The sequence below is a fragment of the Thermobia domestica genome, chromosome 9, assembly GCF_964235325.1.
Source record: "Thermobia domestica chromosome 9, izTheDome1.hap1.1, whole genome shotgun sequence".
In the NCBI taxonomy this organism is placed as follows: domain Eukaryota; kingdom Metazoa; phylum Arthropoda; class Insecta; order Zygentoma; family Lepismatidae; genus Thermobia; species Thermobia domestica.
In genome coordinates, this window is record NC_137462.1 from 215,863,537 (window position 1) to 215,879,657 (window position 16,121).

The following is a 16,121-nucleotide window of genomic DNA, read 5'->3' on the forward strand; positions in this document are numbered from 1 at the left end:
TTAAGTGAAAGAAGATGGAGCACGTCTCGACCTTCTACGACAATCCTGTCCAAAATTGCGGTGGGTCAAAATGTAAACAAAAGCTTAGTTGAAAATCTATGGCCATCTTGAAACCAAGATGGCCGCTCAAAACCTATATCGAAAGGATAAGCATATCAAACTGCTGAAGCTAGGGGAAACAAATATGGCATTAATGTTGATTAATAAGTGACTAAAATATGCAAAGTGTTCAAAAACGCGACATCTTGAGTTCAAAATGCCGCCCTATGTATCGAACGCATATCCAGCTCACACCACTAGTGTTGGAGAAGCGAACGTTTATGGTTAATAATAGATAGGAAGAGTAGTGTTTGTGCTTCATCGACTGGTGAAAAGCTTTCGATCGAGTCAATTGGACGAAACTTCTGAAAAAACTTAAAGAAATCAGAGTCAACTGGAGAGATCAACGACTCATTCGAAACCTGTACATAGGACAACGAGTGAAGTTGTGCTTGAATGAAGGAGAAACCAACAGTGTGGAGATTGGAAGAGGAGTCAGACAAAGATGTGGTTTGTCGCCCCAATTATTCAACATCTACAGTGAATGTTAAGAAGGAAACATTAATGGGAATTGGAGATTTCAAGATTGGAGGGCAGATTATTAACAAGATCGGGTATGTAGATGATACGGTTATAATAGCTAAAACCGAAGGAGGACTACAGGAGATGATTGACAAAACATTTGACACTGGAAAACTGAAATGAAATGAAATTTTGAGTTTTACATCCCACGGTTATGCCGGTTAGGCTAAAGGAGATGGTGATAATGAGTAATGAATGAAATGGTGGAATGAAGAAAGTGGGAGGAAACGGGGGAACCCCGAGAAAAACCACGCACACGGTGTTTGTCCACCACAAAGTTCACTTAGTGGGAGCAGGATTTGAATCCGAGACCCCTAGCACCAGAGGTGAACGCTCTACCACTGAGCCACCGCGGCCCCTGACACTGGAAAACTGTATGGAATGGAAATTAACATCGAAAAGTCGAAAGTCATGAGAATATCCCGTGGAAATACGCCCTTACGGATCAGAGTCAAACAAAGAGAACTTGAAGAGATCGATAATTTCAAATATCTGGGAAGTAATTTGGCAAGAGACGTTTACTGCACCAAAGAGAGCAGGTCAAGATTTGCCATAGCTAAAGAAGCATTCAACAAGAGAAGATCACTCTTAACTAGCAGGCTCAATATTAGACATAAGAAGAAGTTGGTCAGGTGCTATATATGGAGCATTGGATTGTATGGTTCAGAGACTTGGACATTACGGAAGTTAGAGAAGAAATACATAGAGAGTTTCGAAATGCGGTGGTGGAGGAAGATGGAGAAGATAAAATGGACAGAGAGAGTAACAAACCAAGATATTTTAAAACGGATAGGAGATAAGAGTACACTTCTAGACACCATCCTTCGTAGGAAGAAATTGTCTTCTTCACACTGCCATAGAAGTAGGGATGGAAGGAAAGCGAGGAATAGGAAGAAGAAGAACATAGCAGATCGATGATTTGAAAAATAGGAGAAAACACTGGCAGTTAAAAGAGGAAACTGAGGATCGACAAAAGTGGAAGAAACATTTCCCGGTCTAAATTTAAAATTAAAAAAGAAAAATCCCCATTAGTCCCCGGACCTGCCGAATGGCAGAATACTTAATAATAATAATAATAATAATAATAATAATAATAATAATAATAATAATAATAATAATAATAACTTTATTGCTTAAGTCTTATATTTCAATTTTGCTTAACTAAAAGCGGAAAATTCTACTCTGTTTTTAATATTTTATAAGAAAATTTATAATTATTTTCAGTGTTCACGAGACAAGATATAGGATTTTCTCGTCTCGTTGCGTAAATTTTGTAGAAATCTCGCCTTGAGTCGATTCTCGAAGAATTCTCTGTTGTCGTTTCGTCTCGATTCATGTAAATCTTTTCTCGTTTCGTCTCAGTTTGTGAATTTATGTACAAAATTTAAGCCCTGATGTTCTTTAATTTAATTTAGAAGTTAACAGAATCTCCCCGTCTCATTTGAGGTCCGCGAAGAGTGTGATATATGAACATCTAAACCATTTTTATTATTGGACTATATTGTGTAATGGCTTGCGTATCTTTAAACGTTGACAAACGCTCTTCATTCTGCTCGTACAATAACTTGTAATCGTTATTTTGCGTCGTGGTTCGGATTAATTTCTCAGTCTCATACTGCGCCCTTTTCTCCTCTTATTTTCCAGCTACTATACGACGTATACGATCACTTACCCATGCCTACAGTTTCGTTATGCGGTAGCCGGAAACGCAATAAACGAAAGTGTAGACAACGTAAATAAATTTGTTAGGCTACAAGTACAATAGGAGTTGATATTGACTATACAAATGATAAAATTACTTTTTGGTAAAACAAATATAATGTTACTATAAAAGCACAAATATTACATATGTTGTATTTGCAATATATTCACCATGAGTAATCTGACACTGTTTTTACGCTAGTGGCTTTGTTTTAATAACAGACGAAGAGGTGGCATTAGGGTAATTAACTCACGTGTCTCTTCGGCCAGCCTGTCGATGTCGCTCCTCCGCTGTCCTGTGTTCGATGATGCGTGCTGGTTTTGGCGTTAAGGTCCCAAAATTAATTTACTGCTTCTTCCGTGATGGTTTCCATGGGATCTACAAATGTAGGTTTTGCTCCAAAAATTCGTTATCGCTGTATTGTCAACTAAGTGCACTTATAGAAAAAATCACTATGAAAAATATAGCTGTCACTTTGTATATAAAAAAAAAACTAGGCAGCCTGAATGCTGCTTTTAGGTAAATATAATTCGGGCGAGCGAACGTCAACACGTTCCTCTTAAGCTGGTCCACGGCGACTGCCCCCTTGTCCAGTCAACTATTGTGTATATGTTCTGCGCGCTAGAGCACCCAGATGATGACGTATACTACGAAGTTCGCACTCTTTGGCTAAAGAGGTGCGGGCATTTTAACTAGTCCAATCAGCGTTAAGCAATGACAAGGAGTATAGTATTTCTGCGACTTTCCCGTTGCTCTCGGGACTGAGAGCGTTCACAAAGGAAATCACTGTCTCTGCAACGGATGCCCATATATGGTTACGAAATCTGACGGAAGTCTACTAACACAGATGAGCAAGCATTCCAAAGCGATGACAACGAGCTTCTAGAACATTTGGGTTTATTCGAGGGTTGGTTAATAAAGTTCAGAATAAATCTATTTTCTCAATGTTTCTCTTAAATTGCAAAAAATAAGCTGTAGGACGGTGACATCCTATTGGGGCCCGATCAGTGTCCGAGCAAATTGTTTCAATTTGTGAAGAGAACCCTGGCCGTTCAGGGGTTAATAGTCCATACTGGAATATCACTTGAGGGTCAGGGTATTTTGGAACGTCCTGTACATGAATCAACTGTCACTGAGAGTTCACCATAACGACTCGATATATCGGGGCCATACTGTATATAACGTACTTCACTAATATACTGAAGTGTTACTAGAAAATCACTATATTATGGAACACACTGTATGTGAATCGAAGATCGTTAGGGACTCATTATGAAAATTCGACGTATTGGGACTGCACTGTATATATAGCACTTCACTTATTAACTGTGAGGCTATTCACCCTGTATGACACAAGCCACCTTTGCTAAAACCACCTATTATGTCCTTTAAAGCCACCTTTGATTTACATGAAGCCACTTGTAAGTCCGAATTAAGCCACTTTTAAGTTTTAATTAAGCCACCTTTTGTTTAAACAAAGCCACCTTTATGCCACCATTAATAGATTGTTCATTTTTTCAGTTTATAGTCTCTTTTATTTATTTATTTATTTATTTATTTTTCAAATACTGGTTTGTCACCATAATAAAAAATATTTTAATTCACTTTTCAATTATCTTTTGCAAAACACATGATGTACTTAAACATGTTAAACTAAATAAATGTACAAATGAACATTAATATAGAAAATACTTAACTACTAAACAATAGTAAAATGTGTATACCAATTTCGGAAGTGTAGCCTAGCAACGGAATGAACGTTAATATCGGAATTCCTAGTATAGGTATTGTGTAGTGTGGTGTGTGTATATATGCACCTTTTACAACAGACTTAATTAATACTCAAATTTTCTAAAATAACATCAAAATGATTATGTCAACTAATATATATTCATACATATAAAATATTAATAATCCCAGAAGAATTTTCAAAACAAGAATTCACAAAATAGATATACTGTAAATCACATACTAATCATTCAAAATACTATATTTCAGCTTATTAAACATCAAAATACTAAAAGAATACAAAATCAATTATACTATCAAGTCTCAATAATCGTATTGCTCAAACACCAAACAAGAGATTCATCGAATTGTTTCAAATAAATTTTGATTCACATGTCAACTCACCTTTTTTTTTTTTTTTTTTTTTTAATTAGCGGCATTACTCACAACAAACGTAAACTTTTATTTTACTTATTTATTTATTGCAATAAGTATGCGAGCATCAACACTAGTGCACGAAACTTGTATAACATTAGCGAACATACTACTTTTAGCTGATACAATCATTTCCGAATCTCATTTTCAACAAACATCTCATTGGCAAAGGCAAAATACAACTCCATTTACGGGCATTAAACGCAAACGCATATCACATAATAAGAGGGATTTACAATCCACCTCTAAACGCATTAAACACTTAGAATAAACTCTCTCTACTCTTCTAGCATTCCCTAGCTAGGTATTCAAGGAGTATTCATCTCTGAACGTGAACCGCCCTCTAATGGCCTTTGGTTTCACGGTAAAGTACACGTATGCCGTAACAATAAATTCAAATAAGAATGCCGCTCTATATAGCCTTTGGCATCTCAAAATAGCCCTAACTTATTTGTAATGCTCAATTGCCGTTCAGTTGAACTCAAACGTATACAGCTCAAAATACCTTGCACACAATCGTTTTGTTCGCTCGATGACCATTATCAATATCAGCGTGCCTAACAGATTTAAACCTGATTGCCTCATCATACTATAAACAATAGGATCTATCAATTACTGTTAAATTGTACAACAAACCGAATTCTTTCCATTATTATTATTATTGCTGTTATTTTTCAAATTCTCAACTCTCAAATTCAAATTCAATCTAAAATTTGTTATAGTTGTGTGAGTTTATTGACAAGTGTTGATTCGAAACGATGTTCTCTCCTTTCAAACTCTTGAACATAAAAATAATCAGATAAACAACAAAATAATTCGTTAATCACAATCACACTTTTCAAATGAACTATGTAGCGAAAGTTCCAACTGATACTTTTCTCAAATTGACAGGAATAAAACTCTAATAAAGTGAATTAAATTAAAAATTTTCTACCTGTATGAATTATTTAAAGCAAGCAAAATATAATTAGGTATTCTCTCCTTTGTGTGAGTCGTTGAGCAATAGATAAACTGGTAAAAACTACAAAAGTAAACTTTTTTTTTTTTTTTTAATATGTTTTTCACACTGAGCTTACCTATTCATTTCTAAATATCTATTTTCCGGAATAATGATTGGAATATACGAACGTAATATATAAAAGTGATACAATATGTGAATGAGATTCAAATTCTGATTACAGTTTCTCATTAAATATGCAAAATCTATTCATAAACTAGTGAAGTTCAAAACTAAACAAAATTCACCTATATACTAACATTTTACGGATTATATCATAATATGCAAAATAGTTAAAATATCAATCTATATATTTACATTACATAACCTAATTAATAAACTTTAAAACATTTTAATATATATACATAAGTTAAGCGGCGGTTAGGCCTTTCAAAGCGCCATCCTGCGTGCCATTGATTGACAAAGCAGGTCGTAAGTCATAAATTAAACAAAAAATAGGTTAATGAGTTGATCCCGAAGATCAATGAGCGCTGACTTACTATTTTCTTACAGCTTGAAGTATGCGGGAGCGCCAACCTTCCCGACGATTTATATAAAATCGCTTCTGCATGAAATCCTAATCCCTCCCAGCTAGATGCTTTACGCATCGTAGCTATGTCATAATCGGGTAAAATTTTCCAACCCCAATTGGGCTGCCAGTATCTAGACCTATAGAAGGTATTGAGAGAAAAAAAAATATGAAAAGGACAAGAAGAATACCCTGGGGGGGGGGGGAAGTTCGATACTACAACCCTGCATCTGATACCATTAACCATTTATTAATTATTAATATTTTTCGGCCCGCTCATACCTACAGAGTTAGTAGGTTTACAATTGCATTCCTTTAAAGAGCGCTAGCCAATACGAAATGTGCGGCCTATCTGGCAAAAATGCACTTATCAACATCAGTAATATCGTCACATCCGGGAATAAGTCATAGCCGAGATTAAAGTCACAATCGAGAATAAATCAATACATTTAGACATATCGGGTGGTGATCATATCACTTACAATCAGAATGTCCCATTCGTTATTCAATTAATTTTACTTTAATAACTATTATTCACGTTCCCTCAATTTCTGAAGTACACTCATTTTAAAATTTAAAACAATATTTATCGAATTTTGTCTAAAATCAAACCGACAATGTTAATAAGTTCAGAGCTAATGATAAATTCAATTATCAAATTTTCATAATGTTTTATAACTTGTTCATTAAACATTAATACAGTTTAGCATCTGCTGTTACGTAATAAAGTTGATGTATTCTCGTAACTTTAATTCTGAAAAAACATTGCTTGAAATCCCAACTTAACACCTTAAGTTTATTTATTTACCTTAACCTGGCTATAATGATTTATCAACAACAATTTTGCGATGGACGTTTAATGGCAACTAACTGGGTTATGGGCACTTATAAAACTGAACTAGAATAATTCATATTGCGGTTGTCTTTAAAAAGACAATTTACACAACATAAGAGGGATAAGTTCACCTCAAAGCACGGGCGTTTCTTAGAAATATCTTCCAAGCATTCACAACATCGAACATAAAAGGATATACATATCAACCTTGTGGACCATTGTCATCTAGTAATATAAACACGCAAAAATATAGGCTTCTTGCCTCCTCCAGCACCCTTTGCTGGGAACTTAACAACGATAACGAGGGAAAAATCAACCTCGAGGAACACAGATGCGGCCCTTCATTGCCCTTTGTATCGTGCATACTTTTCAATATATGTAATTCATGGTCCTCAGTACAAGCGTTTGCCTCTCCATAGGCCTTATACGCTATGATCGCCTTGTATGCGAATATTATCGTTAGTATCCTGAAACGCAACATCGGTGTCGCTCTCCAAAATAGCCTTTGACACCAGCATTAACCCGCAATATGGAACTACGTATTAGCTTAATCCATTCTCGCCCAATCATAGTTCTTAAATTACCACTGGCCCTTGCCTTACATATCTCAGTTGCTTACCGCCACTATACGTCTCTCTCTCTCTCTCTTTTTTTTTTTTTTTTTCAAAAGCATTTCAAACTGAACAAAACTGATTTCGAAAACATTTCACTTAAGCTGAAACAAGTTTCTGATTCAAACTTACACAAATAACGAGAATACTTCAACATTGGATTCTTTACGATGCGAAATATTATTCACTTTTAATAAAATATTTTACTTTTAAATGTACCGAATATATTATAGGTAATGCTACCTAAACAAAACAAACACTTTATCCGTCGATACCAAATTGTGTCGGTTATCATTGGTAGTTCAGTTTTCGCGAACCGTTATTATAAATATACGTAACAGTTCGTGAAAACTGAGCTACAGGAAGAAAAGAAGAGAAAAGTTATTTGCCAAAATTCCAAATAAAATGCAATTTATTGTATCTCTTGCGTCAATGAAAAATAAATGTCTGATAAAATATAAAATTTTAAGCGTCAAACTAAATATTTTTGTCCTTAAATAAATAGATTTAAAATGTCATAAGCCGAAATAGAATTTAGAAGTGTGTGTGTCTAAAGGCCAAATTCACACACTGGCTGAGGCCCAACCGGATGCCAAACCGATTTCGTCACTGTAATTTTGAAAGAAAGTAGTGACGCCTCTAGGGGTTGAATTATATCTTTCAACCTTTTACCTCTTCTTGACTTGTAGACAGTTTTTGTAATTGAGTTGAATTAAATTCAAAGCTTCATTAATGTCGTAACAAATACCCACTGACTTTACATAACGAGCATTATGCGTGAATGGATTCATAAACAAATTATTAAATCCAACATTATTTTCAAGTATTTACGAAATCATACTAAGTATTATTTAATTTTCAATGTTCTGACGCCTAGCCAGTCTTATATTACAAAACTCATCATACTTTTACACATACTTCATGACAAAGTCAGATGGAAAAATTCGTTAACTGAAAACCACACTTTTTTTTTTAATTCAAATTTCATAATTAATTGTAACATTCATTAGTGTTTCTTTAATTGAATTTTAAGTATCTCTAATTGCCTAACATTTCTCTAAATGCCTAATGGTATGGGACAGCTAAATGTTCATATAATCATACAAGGTAAATGAATAAAAACTCAAAGAAAATAAAATAGTAAAATTTTATTAATGACATTTGGTTCCCAGGACTGGAAGTACCTGAAAAGAAATAAAACATACAAAACATAAACATCCTAACAAAAGTTCGATACAGAAGTTCCGTATCTGAAACGGGATAACCATAGTTTTCAAAAGTGGTGGGGTCTTATTAAAATTTTCAAAGTCCGAGATCGCGATCTAAATTGATTACCTATTTAAAATTTCCAACACTGTCCTTCCTCCGGTTTTCCTTTCATCTTTCCATCTCCAAGAACTGCAAAGAAACAATAAAACATGGTATTTAAATGAACGTACCTGATTATGAATGGATACTGGTGGTTCCTCTGGCTGGGCGCGTCGGTGACCGTGTGCACACACTTGAAACTGAAAAACGAATTCCTAACTTTCGAGATTCGGTGGGGAATAATTGAAGTAAAAGAGTAATAGTGTTTATTTTCATTCTCTATAAAAGCTGCCGAATCAAATTCGGTATTTAGTTTTGCGTCTTTTCCGGGATTCAGTCTAAATTCGGGCAAAGTTCACGCTTGGGTTACGCTACAACTTTCATTTTCCACCGATGCCGATTACACTTATACGCCTGCAGTTTCATACGCTTACGAGTACTTTTCCAATTACCTTTTATAATTTGCGGGACTTTTCTCCTTTTTGCAGCGCATCTACTGAACTTCCACATAGTAACACGTTTTCGTTTACGGCGCTTAAACTTAGGATCATGCACAACTTTCCTTTTAAGTTTACACTTACTACCACTGTATTTACCATGTAGCTTGCTGCACGATACCCGTACATATTTACGCTTGCGCTTCTTAGTATTCTTCGGAGTCGACATGCACTTTTTTCGCGTCTTCGCTTTTTCACAAGTTTGTTGATACGCCGCTAACTTCAATTTGCACTTAAATTTCTTTCTCCCACGATTACTTTGTGCCGACTTTCGTTTTCGAGAACACTTTTGTTTTACTTTTGCCCTGCTATTCGCTGCATACCTAATGCGGGATTGTGCGCGCTGTGAGAACGTTTTGCATGGAAATTGATGAGCATGAGCATAATCACGAACGATCAGCTGTTTTCGAGTAGATTTGCGTTTGAACCTTCGTTTTCTACAATTTCGCAATAATGACGTACTGGCTTGGTGAACGATGACCATACTAGAATCTAATTTACGCCCTTCTACAGCATGTATAGTATTAGTGCGCATTGAGACCGAATTCAGATAAACTGCCAAATCAGCAGAATTCAACTGGTTATTGCGGACTATCTCACTGTTATTCTTGACCTCGGTATTACATTTTAACCTTTTCACGGGTGACAATTTCCCTTTATCTGCATGCACTTGAGTAAGACTGTTACTTTTGGGCTCAACTACCGTAAACGTTTCTGACAGGTTGTTCACAAATAAAGCGCTTAGCGTGTAAAACACAATTCGCTGGATAGGCCTACACTTCAAACTACTAATCTGGAGTTGTCTCTTACTACCGTACTCGAAGTTAGTAAAGTCGGAATGGATCTGCAGTATAAAAATGCAATTCACGTTGGCCGTGTATGGTACCAAAGACAAATTTGAATCCGTTAAGTCGCGCAAGACCACTTGCCCGCGACGTAAAAACGACAACACTGTAACTACATCTTCACACAAAAACAACAATTCAACTCGCAAGCCCTTCCTGGCTTCTTGGCGAGGGTGGGTACGCGTATGCCCAACGCTACCATTCATTATGTGTGAGCCATCGGCATCCCTAGCCGGTAAATCAATAACGCTAAGTATACTAGAATCACAATTGTCTACGGATACCCATAACAAGCTTTTGTTTACTGCTACCTCCACACTACATATTTCCTTTTCCTGACTATAACTAACTCTCTGACTTATGAGGCATCTATCTTCCGCAATGGGAACCTGCGCGAATTCAAGAGTATTTACGATTTCACTTTTGCCTTGCACTTTTTTGCATTCAAGTCGCGCCGTCTGCATGCATTCATGAAACTCGACGAGGCTTTCCTTGCATTTTGCTACACTAGTTTTAAACTCAACAGTTCCTGCCTCAACTTGATTGGTCACATCAATTAGTCCAGAATGTACCTCGATAATGGAATTATTGGTAGTTGTAATACCGGTACTTAGCTGATCGAATTTGCAATCAAACTTGCTTTCCCATTCTGACTTATTGTTCGCGCACTCATTTGCCAATTCATTTATTCGCTCGTTAGTACTATCAATTTTATGCTCTAATTTCTCAGACTGTTTCTCTAATAATGCTTGAATTTGTTCTAATGTAATACTACTCTCCATGTTTACTTAACTTACAAATAACTAAATCACAATACAAAACATGCGGCAACAAGCACTTGAAGTAAATAACAATGTAAACAAACACTTTTCTAAAGCCCGTATAATTTCAATTACACAACACTTACTTTAAATTTCCACTAAATGAGATGTTTCACTAGCAAATGACATAAACATAACCAAATATCTTACACAAGATACGTTTTTTCATTCTTTACTCATGAAAGGTGCATCTGTAACTACAACTGTGTCTGTATGTGTATGTGTATGTGTAATCAGCTGTTCTGTGCTTCCGTACTGTGAAAAGTTAGCGGAATAAAAGTTCGCGAATGGACGAAACGTTTTAATCTCGCACAAAACAAATTATGCTACTAATATTTCTGTGGTAATTGAATTTACTTTCTGTTTTCTTTTCTTTTTTTTTTTCAAATCCTACTCATTATTTTCTTTTTCGTTTCTTTCTTTTCACAAGTTGAAGCAATCTACGCATGATTCTGTACTGAGTAGCTCTCTGTAACTACGTGGTTCAAATGTTTACTATTTTCGTATTTTAATAAATGAACACCGAAATAATTAAATGTAGTTCTATCCGAAGATTAAAGTACGTCCTGTCACGGTCGCCATTTCGGGTGTAATCGTTATTTTGCGTCGTGGTTCGGATTAATTTCTCAGTCTCATACTGCGCCCTTTTCTCCTCTTATTTTCCAGCTACTATACGACGTATACGATCACTTACCCATGCCTACAGTTTCGTTATGCGGTAGCCGGAAACGCAATAAACGAAAGTGTAGACAACGTAAATAAATTTGTTAGGCTACAAGTACAATAGGAGTTGATATTGACTATACAAATGATAAAATTACTTTTTGGTAAAACAAATATAATGTTACTATAAAAGCACAAATATTACATATGTTGTATTTGCAATATATTCACCATGAGTAATCTGACACTGTTTTTACGCTAGTGGCTTTGTTTTAATAATAGACGAAGAGGTGGCATTAGGGTAATTAACTCACGTGTCTCTTCGGCCAGCCTGTCGATGTCGCTCCTCCGCTGTCCTGTGTTCGATGATGCGTGCTGGTTTTGGCGTTAAGGTCCCAAAATTAATTTACTGCTTCTTCCGTGATGGTTTCCATGGGATCTACAAATGTAGGTTTTGCTCCAAAAATTCGTTATCGCTGTATTGTCAACTAAGTGCACTTATAGAAAAAATCACTATGAAAAATATAGCTGTCACTTTGTATATAAAAAAAAAACTAGGCAGCCTGAATGCTGCTTTTAGGTAAATATAATTCGGGCGAGCGAACGTCAACACGTTCCTCTTAAGCTGGTCCACGGCGACTGCCCCCTTGTCCAGTCAACTATTGTGTATATGTTCTGCGCGCTAGAGCACCCAGATGATGACGTATACTACGAAGTTCGCACTCTTTGGCTAAAGAGGTGCGGGCATTTTAACTAGTCCAATCAGCGTTAAGCAATGACAAGGAGTATAGTATTTCTGCGACTTTCCCGTTGCTCTCGGGACTGAGAGCGTTCACAAAGGAAATCACTGTCTCTGCAACGGATGCCCATATATGGTTACGAAATCTGACGGAAGTCTACTAACACAGATGAGCAAGCATTCCAAAGCGATGACAACGAGCTTCTAGAACATTTGGGTTTATTCGAGGGTTGGTTAATAAAGTTCAGAATAAATCTATTTTCTCAATGTTTCTCTTAAATTGCAAAAAATAAGCTGTAGGACGGTGACAAACTTTAACAATATTTATAGTTTTTATACCATGTATTATGTAACACTAAAAAGTGCTTGAGATCTAAGACTTGGGTGAACTAGTTATAACCACAAGATTCGAGAAATTTCTTGTCTCCTATCGAATTTGAAAATGTACTTCTTGTATCGAAAATAAGACGAGAAGAGAAATTTCTGGTTTCATGGGCAACATTAATAATTTTTCAAAATTAAACTCTTCATACAGTAGATACGTCACAGGCAAGAAGTTGTGTGGCTTTTGTCTTTTCCAAATAATCTAGAAATTCAATACATGAAAATACCTTTTAAGTTTTTAAACCAGAACTAGTGGTGAATTTCTGTCACTTCTGGTGTCAGTAGAAGGTCATAGATAGAACTGGAATATATTCTTGGTACACTTAACTGTCTCCAGCAAATCGCTTTTCACTATCTACTAACTCTTTTACAGTATAGTTATAAAAGTCAGAGTAGGAAGTGGTTCATTTCTACCACTTCTGGTTTCAATAGAGAGTTAAAAGAGATAATGGTAACTTTTCTTAGAACGCTAAATCAATACCAAAAGAACCGTTTCTCGCTATCTCTGATCGTTTATGCTCTATGGAGATCAATATTGAAAGCAGAAGTTGTAGCTGATCTCTGTCAATTCTGGTTTTGGTAGATCCTTACGAACGGAGATGAAATATATTTTTGGGACGCTTCATTGATGATGTCTATTCTTAGAACGCTAGCTATTAATATTTTTGCTCTAAACTGATTAATGTTACAGCTGGAAATGGTTGATTTTTAGCAGCGGTTTGAAAATCTCCATGAACGAACTTTTGATTCTCTACATTCTGGTCAAATTTAGATCCATGGAGTAGTTTTTCGTTATCTTGTTTCCCGAACGGACAGACAAGGTAAATATAAGTATAAAGCAGTTTTTTGTTGTAAACTAAACTTCTAAAAAAATAACCATTGCAATAGTGGTCTTTCATGCCAACTGCTAGTAGATGATTCTTATCGCAAGAAGCAGAATGGTAGCACTGCCTTCCGTTGCTCAAGTTACATTCTCGTTTCACCGTGATATGCACGGCGTAACAAGTATCATGGATTAACCAAAGTTTACCCTATATACAAGTTGCAAGGTTACCATCATTAACATGGACCACATTAAGAGAGCAAAGGTATTGGAGGAAAATAATTTAAAAAAGAGAACACATGGCAATGTTCTTGCTTCTCTTTCAATACGTAGAAGAATTCTGAACGCCTATTGAAGCTAGTTTGTTTATCTTCACTTCTCGTTGATTTACTTTAACAGCATTTTAAAATTTCACATTATTTTTTTATTGTTTCTTAGTTGGTTGGAGTTCAGTGGCGTTTCAGCAGCATAAGACGTGGAGTTTAAACTGGAATCCGAACCACTGTAGTGTATTCCAATTTCCATACTCTCCTGCTTGGAATTGAACCCGGGACCATGCGTGTCACAGGTGGCTCGGTAGCCATTATACCAGGCGTGAAGATTTATTTTCTAGTGAAAAGTACCTATAATTCATTATGAAAATAATTTTAAATGATAACTTAATTAGATGTGTTTTTGCACCATGACCATACTCTAATTCAGGGGCGCCCGAAGAAAATTTTCTAGGAGGGGGCCATTTCTATGGTTGTTAAAATATTCCTGGTATTTTTGGTATTTAATGTACGTGATTTGCTATATTGCGTATACATTTTCGTGAGCCAGGGGGGACCGGGCCCCACCCTACTTTCCCTTTCGGGCACCCATGCTCTAATTATATCTTAAAGATCAGCTTTACCATTACTGTGCCGGGCACAGATACACCTTCAATGAACAACAACGTTCAACGTTCCTTGTTATCGTTCCACGACGTAAAATTTGATGCAACAATACATTGCATTTTTGCAATAACAACGTGCATAATACCATAGATACGATACAATTGTATTCGTGTCAAAATACAAAATAGTTCGTATATAAATTTCGCGACTCTATGCTCTGCGTTTCAGACAAAAGTACTGATAATGGAAAAAATCTTTCTAGCTATTCTTTGGAGTAGATTTCTTTAGGATATTACATATAAAATGAGGAAATGTTAGTATTTTAATAACAAAACATGTAGAAATCTCGAGTAAAAGAATATAAAAAAAAAGTATTGAAAAAATCCAATATCTACGTTCCTTCTTCTGTTCATTCAAATATAACAATTTTTTCTTTCATGATGACCTCAACTATTATAGAAAGTACATATCCGCTATTATGAAAAGTACATATTCAATAAAGTCTTGTAAAATATTTTACAATATCTGCGTTTCTTGCTCTGTTGAATCAATGTTAACAGAACTTTCTTTCCTCATAACTTTTTCTTTTTATTATTCCGTCAACTACTGTCTCTTCCAAAGGACATGTTAAAGGGGCAGTAGAAAACTGTTTTTGAAATAACATGTTTGATACTGCAGAGAAGCGACGAAGAAAAATTATGATAAAAAGTGTCCACACTATTACAGACCAACACTGTGTTTTCGAAAGCTTGAAATTTCCCTGACTAGTATCAGAAATTCTAAGAATTCCTTAACTTTTCTAAAAATTTCAAATTCCCTGACTTTTCCAGGATATCACGCTCATTCGCCACCATGTATTGCAAGTAATTCGGCTATCGGCTAATGCGTTTCTCATAAGGCTGGAGTGAAGAGACAACAACAAGAAGGGCACATGCCGACAACCCTGTGCTCAAGTTTACGTATCATTGGCTACTGCTTATTAACTTGTCATTTAGAACAGACAGTAAAACACACGTCAATAACTTACTCATTCTGTTTCTGACAAGTATTTAGAAAAGCAACCTCCTTTTCTCTCTTCGCTCCATTACATTTAACACCTCGTCAGGAATGAAAGGTACAGAGTAGTTGCAGATATCAGAGCCTTGCTGTTGTTTTTTTTATTTTTAAGGCTGATTCTTTTTCTCGTTTATTTTTGTTTCATCCTTCCTTATTTTTTTCATTTCTGGTTGGGAGGGGGTCCAGACCCCCCGGACTTCCCGCTTTTACTACGTGCCTGCTTCCTCGGTCCAACAGTTTCGGGAATCTGGTAAATGAGGAAATGATTCCAAGCTTTCTATCCCTCAGAGATCACGTTTCGTAAAACTCCGTTTGATTTTCAGTCTTGGATTCATTGACAACATATTTAGGTAAGTTCAAGTTTCTACGACCAATAGTTTCAATAAACTGGTTAACGGCAAAGGTTCAGTTCAAGAACCTCTTTTCTTGCATGGCTCGTATTTCTAATAATTGCCTTATCTGCTGCCTAAGATTTTATACAATGTCATTGGGAACATTCGTACAAAATTTCAACTTTCTACGTCAACGGTATCGAAAATCTGAACGGCAGAAATATCCCATGGTACCCTTTCTCTTAGTAGGGATGGTAGCTATTTCGGAAAACAGCGTCTTATCCACAGCATAGTGTTCAACGACAATATATACACAT